The following is an 8,322-nucleotide window of genomic DNA, read 5'->3' as shown; positions in this document are numbered from 1 at the left end:
ATTCATCTTATATTTGTGAATCTATATTATATCTATATTTATATCAATTTCTAGATCGGGACATTTAAGAATATGATTTGAGAACATTCCAGAATAGGATCTCTTTAGTCCTGTTCTTAAGCCCTAGAGTACCTTAAGATTTATTTCTTTATTTAGAACAATCTCTTCTTTCAGTGCACTAAATTATTATATCCCATCTACCTAAAAGCTTTGAAAATATCTTCAAGTGTTCAATTTACATCTGGTGGTGAGAAGAGGCATGGGGAACATAAACTACTGGCCAGACCCTGTTCAGAATTCTTCTATTTGCTTAGCTCCATTGTGACTCCAGCAAAGAGTTAAGCTAAAAAAAAAAAAAAATTCCTTAACTCATGTACCTTCAGTGTTCTGTGGGAACAATGGAATAGAAAAGCAGCACATTATAGGCCTCACCCAAAGAAGGGGCTCAGGTTTGTACATTTCAACCTCATCTAGTCTCCATCTTATTAATGGTTTAATTTTGGCAGCTACACACCAAAGAGTGAAAGACATAAAATCCACAATTTTACCACAGCTGTTTCCTACTTCCTCTACAAAATTATTTAAACACCTTGTGACCTAAGGGGAAAGGATAAATGAATGACTTTCCAAATGAATTATCTCCTGTCTGCTGTGTCATTTCAGAAGTATTTGCTAATGGACAGAATAATCTTTCACAATTATCTTTCATGATCTGGAGATTTAAAAACTGTACTTAATCCCGGTTCCTATGTTTTCATTCTTAGAACTGCACTTTACATAGAAGCAGAATTGCTATAAGAAATATGGAATCATGCTTCATTTGAGAAAGCAGAGAGGATTTACTAAATACTCTAAAATCCTTCTGAAAATCTTGTCTTCAGGAGGGAGCTTCAGGATCACATCTTTAGGATTTGGAAACGTAAACTGTGCTGCCAAAGAGTTTTCTTTTTTTATAAGTAGTGAGCTATACAAACATGTTTTGAAATACCATTTTGAGGATACAAAGTCCAGATTCATATTAAAATTCAAAGGAAATTGAATTACATAGTGGTAATAACACCCCTACCTGATCATCTGTTAGTAATGCCATGGTAAATATAATTTCAGTGATAAATCTCTGCCAGTACTACCATGTCCCTGTTCCACAACCACAGAGCATATACACATACACAAAGAGGAGTAAGACAAGGAGGGGGGGAAAAAGCCACTAAAACACCTCACATAATAAGTCAACACTTACAGTATTAAAATATCAACCCTTTGGACAAAAGAAAATAGGAATGATAACTGATCCTAAGTCAGGTACAATCTTGAATATTTCTTTCATCGATAGAGATCTTGCAGCTGAAGTTATGTGAGAAAGGTTAATTAGATTAAAATTAACTCTACCACTGACTATGGGGATCTTAATCATGCAAATGCTTGAATCTTACTATTTTTTTTTTCAGCTTGATACCCAGAGGTGATGTTTGCTTAGCTCAAAATGACTTTTTTCTCTTGGCCACAACACCCAATGGAATGTGTCTCCGGCAGCCAAAATTGAACATAGTTGATTGAACAAGGGTAAGCACTTGAAAGGAATGGGACCAATAAGATCCTCTCCCCTAAAAGCTGGACAGAATGGCTAAGTGGTTCTCATCAGCTTGAGAGAGAGAAAATTTCCGAGGTTAACACAATCATTTCACCTGAATTCACTATTGGCAAATAATGCCATTCCATGAAAAGGTATGACGGATATGTCCAGAGAGATTACAAACATCTCATCCTGGGTTCCTTAAAGTCTCCATTTCTTCATTCCACTTGTTGCCTACTTTCTAACCCTGATTTCTAGAGACATTGCTCACTATTAATAAGCTTCTTTTCTGATACTTAAATGAACAAAAATTGATTTGAATGGTTATACCCCCAAATTCCTGTCTCATACAGGTAACTATAGAATATAATAACTACTTTAACCTAACTATACCTAATTTTAGAAATGAAAATGAAATGTAACAATGTGATGACAATTCTGAGAAATAGAAATTCTAAAGAACATACTACAGTTTTTAATGACACATTGCAGATAGTGATTATTGAATATTTCTTGAATCTTTTTTACTCATTTAAGGGTAAAATTTTTTAACAATATATGTGAGTAGGGTATCTTGAAAAAGCCACAGTTTAATTGGCATATCAAATCACAAACTGCTTTGGGGAAATATTTTAATATTAATCTGGTTTGTGTCTACTTAGTGTGAAAAGTTCCGAGTTTTTTCCCTCTCAACCAATATTCTCTGAAATTTCTTGCTCTCAGAATGTGTAGAAAGACAACATATTATCCTTTCTCCAACTGGAATCATCACAACGTTGGTTAGGCTTTTATTTCTCCTATAAAATGTCTTTTATTTAATAGGATCTATTTCCCAGGTGTTAAATTTTCCAGAAGAATAATTTCCCTTGTTTTAACTCCTGGCCTGTATGGCATTGGTCTCTCTTGACTAGTTACTTGCATATAAAAAGAGTTAATTTAAATTCAAGTCCCGCAACCTATTTTCCACTGTTTGTAGATGACATTATGTAGTGGAAACTAATATAGGTCCTTGTTAAAATGTTTTTCTATTTCAAAAGTGATTTATTTTGAATTCAATTTCCCAGTTATTAATATAAACATCTAATTCAAAAATGTAATGTCTTAATAACAAAGTCCATTGAATTGGGACAAATTTCTGTCTATTTCAGGAGACTGGGGTAGAAATCTTTATATGGGTAGAGTTCTATTGTCATTTTAACATTAATGCATGTGGTATCATAAAATCCATATTGGTATAAACATTAGTCACTAGGCCACAGACTTCCTTTTTCATTTTATATATGTACCAAAATGATGCAAAACATGTTACACTAGGGGGTAGCTTTTTATACTTCTGGGTCACCAATTGTTGGAAGAGAGAACAATGGGCTAGATCTAGAGAGAAAGAGATCTTTCTTTCTTTCTTTCTTTTTTTCTTTCTTTCTTTCTTTCTTCTTTCTTTCTTTCCTCTTCCTTTCTTTTAATACTGGCTACAAGTAGGCAAGTTTAACCAAGAGGAAATTTAAAATATCATCTTGTTAACATTTTTCCACATCTGCAAGGCCTATCCTTAGAATATTTAATTTTAAAAAGATTTCCTCTTATCATGAACAGGTTATGACATAAGCCAAGTACTAAATTCTAGTTTAATATCTTCTTAGAGCAGTTTTCTTAGAATCCTGTGAAGTTCTGTGTTGTTTTATTCTCCCCTTCTTGCCTGCCACTTTCCAAAACTTCCTGACTCCCTTTCTCCATGATTTGTAATCTCTGTGATCCTTCAAGGCTCACATAAGACCTCAACAAAACTTTTCTCAAAGTTCAAGGCAACAGCTACTTCTTCCCATACTTGATTTATCATAATAGGATTCATGCTTGGCATTTAGTGGTACAAGGAGAAATAAACATTTTTTAATGAATGGTTCCTCTTTGGTAGATATTTTTAGTCTATTATAATTTCTAATTCATCTCTCATTTATCTAATTTGGTAAACTAATAGAATGATTCCTCAAAGTACAGATATTACAATAACAATATCTTCTGTCCTTTGCCATCACCCAAGTAAGCTTTGAAAAACACTTATGTTTGTCTTACAGAGCCAGTCTTCTTTTGATTAGGTCTTAAATAGCTCCTAATTCTACTGAACATACATGAAATCTGTAGGATTAATTTTCTTTTTCCCTCCTTTAATTAGATCCTTCTTTTCTTCATAATCCATTATCATTTCTTGAATATAAATAAAAAATAAATAAATGGACAATTAAGCTAAAAAATAAAGCATGACATCATATTGGGCAAACAAGCTATCAACATAGGTTAGTTAAATAATAATTGAAGATATATGTATACAGTGCCACAAGACAAGGTATGTTCCATTGGTGAGGACAACGGCTCATGTAGTTTCACAGGAGAGAGAGGTTACATTCATCATGAATGAACTGAGACAACTGCATAGAAGAGGGGACTTTTTCTCTGGGCCTAGAAGAATTGTTTGAAATGGGAGCAAATGCATTTTAGGCAAGAGAGGTAAGTATGAAGAAAGGAAAGGAAGTAAGATAATGCAGGGATTGTTGGATTGACTAGCTAGCAGTAAAGAGCAGACAAGATTAAAAAGAAAGATGAAAAACAAAACAAAAGACTAAAAGGGAAGATGGATTGTTGGACAGTAGAAGGTCTGAATAGCATGCTAAGAATTTAAGGGTTTACCCTTGAGGAAATGAAAGAAACTGAGTTTTAAAACCAGAATTAAAGTGTCACATTCTAAAGACTTAGCTTGTTGCAGATTTAGTTAATTTGATAAGGAAGAGACTGAAGGAAAGGAGATGGGGACTGTTGATGGAGCACTGAAGGGAACTATGAGAGCTAAAGTGAATATGTGGCATCACCAAAAGAAAAAACAAAAATAACTGCTGCATGACATGGAAAGAGGAACCCACTGGGCTTGGAGACTCAAGGAATTTTGTAAGGTTAAAGCATCAAAAGTCCCAAACTGATACTAAAAGAAAACAGAAAAAAGAGAAAAGAAAAGAAAAGAAAAGAAAGAAAGAAAGAAAGAAAGAAAGAAAGAAAGAAAGAAAGAAAGAAAGAAAGAAAAGCATGTCAAAAAGAAGAGGGAATATTCATCTTTGGAATTACTTAGTAATGAAAAGTTTATTCCCCTCCAGTGGAGAGTTCACAGTTACACTGGTATGCTCCTTTCAACAACTAGGGTCTTCCAACTACTTGAATACCCTTGATTTTAGAAGTATTCTTTTTCAATTGTGTGAATCTACATAGCTCCTGAGAGTAAGACGCTACAATGTATTGAATGCACAGCACACCAAATCTCCCAGAATATCCTTTATGGGGACAACTCTCTAAAAAACTATTGAAAATGTGTTGAATTTACATACTCATAACCTGACACAAATTTCTCCTTGTTGCCCAACCTCTGACCTTCCCCATACACACACATACGCACACACACAAACACACACACTCTCTCTCACACACACACATTCTTAACTGGCTTTTTAGGCTGCAACAGAAGTCACTTTGTAAGTCTGCTCAAGGAAGATGCGATTAAGATAATTTGAAATAACCATTTTTCCCCACCTTGGCTTATTAAAGCTAGATGTTTATCTAGAGGCATTCTGCACCTAACTATAAGTTGGGAGACCCCAGTGTCAACAGTAGTAGCAAAAAATGAAAATTACTATAAAAATTCCATATTTTAAGAGAAAGGTATCTTTTAACAAAGTTTATAAATTGAGATATGCAAAATGAGTTTGTAATCTGTGGAAAATCTGTCTCAGGATATTTGATATAAATGCATTATATGTAGGGGTACATACTTTTAAGAGCAAAACCAATGCTCTTAATTGCTCATAAAAGAGTGAATAATTAATAGATCTATTAAGGCATACCTTCTATACTTTATGAATTTAATACTGAAAAGTAGTATAAATAAGAAAAAGCATTGAGCAAGGAAAACAGGCTATTGAACTGAATTCTGAAGTGTGTGTGTGTGTGTGTGTGTGTGTGTGTGTGTGTGTGGCTGGAGGTGGAAGTTTGAAATGCTCTTAAAATTATTTTTATAAATAGAATACTATCAGAATACTATTTTAAAGAAAAATAAAGTTAGGAAATTTAACTCATTCACAAATGGCAGGTTAGGAAGATGATGGAGACTTAAATTGGGAACTCATTTAAAAAGCTGCTCTGGTAAATCCATGCTGTGGATACCTCTCCTCTCCATGTATGTAGAGATGGCCACTATTGCAGGAACACAGGTTATAAGTAAATTCTAAATAAATTGCAAAGAGCTGAGGGCCAAGACGTGTGGCCATCCAAGTAGAAGGGTAAAGTACTTTTCTCAGCCACGCTGCTCATTCACTTGGTAAATCACAAGGAAACTGTCCTCTGTGGGATCTCAGAATACGTTAGTTCTCAAGCACAAGGGTGAGAACCGTCTTGACATACTTCCTCTCAGGGTTAAATAATCTGGATTCTGAGAGTCCATGGAGAAAGAGAGATGAATTAGAGGAATTAACCTGGGAACTTATCTTAGTCACATGTGTGCATTTCAGCGAGTGCAACAATCTAATTGTTTTTTTTTTTTATTATAGTGAAAGGTTATCTCTAATTCGTACTGATAGGAAGCCACGAGCTGTGTTCTGAACAATTTACTAAATATAAACGGCTGATACATGCTTTCCTGATCCAAATGAGGGCTTTTCCTACTTCTCACATTTTGATGGCTTGCTCACTTGTTTGTTTCTCCAAATTCTTTGCACTGCAGATCTTGGATCTGTTACCTTTGTACAAAGCGAGCCAATTGGGGAAATCCGCTCTCACTGCTCCTCTACTGAGGAAGAACAACAGTGGATTAATGATTTCGATGTTTCAGGCAAACTAGCTAATTCATATACAAATTAAAATTTAATGTAACCTATGATAGTTTTATTGCATGTTATTGCTTCAAAAAAAAAAAAAAAGAAAGAAATCTTCCACCCCTTGGAAGTTTTTCCTAATTAATTGTAAATCTGTCCATTGCATCCTGCCCTAATTAAAAAAAATTAATTAATTTAAAAAAATAATAAATGCCATGATTCCTGCTTTACCTATCATCCCACAGTACATATTGACGTCGTTTTTATGGGCGTAATGTTAGTGGGCAAAAATGTCAATGCATAACATTAATATGTAGCAATATTAATGCCAAACAATGATTTAAGCCGCAGGAGAATCTTATAGGTCAACTTCTAGTTGATTGCTATCTTAATAGGAGAGTAAAAAATGTTATACATCCCAATACTCCCAAAAGTGATTCTCCAAAGGGTGATTTTGCCCCTCAGGGTACGTTTGGCAAGGTCTGGAGAGTTTTGATTAGCCTGGCTGGAGGGGGTTTACTACTGACATCTAGTGGGTAGAGGTCAGGCCTGCTGGTAAACATGCTGAATTACAAAGAACGGGCCACCCCTACCCCAAAAAACAATTCTCTAATCAAAATGTAAATAGGATTCCTATTTTCCCTTTTCCTGCACTATAAACTAACAAACTTTTTTTCACTGATGAAGAGTTTGCTTCCTATTTTAGGGAATTGTGTATATGTGTGTGTGTGTGTGTGTGTGTGTGTGTGTCTGTAGGCTGAGGAATGTATAGGCTGAAGATAAAATAAATTCTCTCGACTTAAACAAGCCAGAAGCAAAACATGCCTTCCTACCATTGCCTAATATAATAATTAAAATTACTAAATCAAATTTCAAAATCCAACTTACTAAGAAGAAACAAAGAGCATATGTTCTCTGTAGAGTATTAGAATAATGCATTGGGTCACCATTAATTATTAAATGAAGCTACAAGTATGACAATAGCAAAAATATAAAAATGTAATATGTAAAAAAATGTTAAAAAGTAACAAAAAAAAGTAAAAATGTACATTTTTGTCCCTTATTCATAAAATGGCAATTTTCTGCAATGGCTAATCTCTGAAGTTGGGAAGGACAAAAAAGGAATTTGATGTTCCTCTTTACATTTATGATTTAATTTCCAGAGTGACTTCTTATTGTAAATGAAATTCTTTCTTGACTAGAGGTCCATCTGGGACTATTTATAAAATAAACTGTATTTCACAAGTCCTTTGCAAAGCTAATCAACAATGACAGAAAATAGCCTAGAATTGCCTTGGGCTAATTGTGGGTAGAAACTGTGCAAAGAGACATAAGGGAACCATTTGGAATGATGGAGATATTCTATATCTTGATAGGGGTGGTGATTGCATAAGTGTGTGTATTTGTCAAAACTCATTGGATACACTTAAAATGGGTGCACTTGAGTATAAGTAAATTGTATAATAATAAAGCAGGGTGGGTTTTTTTTTTAATTGCCTGCTTTGGATAATAAATCATATGGCTATTTTACTCCTAAATCTAGTCAAAGTAGCATCTCACACTCAGATTTGGTAATCAAGTAACACATTATTTTATGTGTGCAATGGCTACGAACAACTAGAACATCCTCTGTGTGCTCTGCCCATACCAAATCATTTCCTTCTCTTTGTTTTAAAGATGAGGAAACAGAACCCAAAGATTTTGATAGTAAAAATATCCTTTACTTTGAAAAAAAAAAAGAATATCTAAGGCATTCACACTATTATAATTACATTACTCATAGGTAAATTATGAACTCTGGAAACTAGCTACCTTGCTTTTTTTTTTTTTTTTAAAGATTTGTTTATTTATATTAGAGAGAAAGTGGAGGGAGGAGCAGAGGGAGAGGGAGAGATTGAATCT

The 8,322-nt window shown here is 34.2% G+C and overlaps 1 long non-coding RNA gene across 4 annotated transcripts in view; it reads left to right on the top strand.

Moving 5' to 3' along the window:
• The first annotated feature begins 348 nt into the window (after positions 1-348).
• Positions 349-8,322, top strand: part of LOC140629532 (uncharacterized) — a 40,221-nt gene continuing 32,247 nt past the window's right edge. For all 4 annotated transcript variants that reach the window (XR_012027393.1, XR_012027391.1, XR_012027392.1 and 1 more), the window contains exons 1-2: positions 349-449; positions 1,449-1,563. This is a non-coding gene — a long non-coding RNA (uncharacterized lncRNA). The remainder of the gene's footprint in view (positions 450-1,448; positions 1,564-8,322) is intronic.

This window comes from Canis lupus (genome assembly GCF_048164855.1).
Source record: "Canis lupus baileyi chromosome 16 unlocalized genomic scaffold, mCanLup2.hap1 SUPER_16_unloc_1, whole genome shotgun sequence".
Classification (NCBI taxonomy): domain Eukaryota; kingdom Metazoa; phylum Chordata; class Mammalia; order Carnivora; family Canidae; genus Canis; species Canis lupus.
This window is presented reverse-complemented; position numbering and strand designations above follow the sequence as displayed.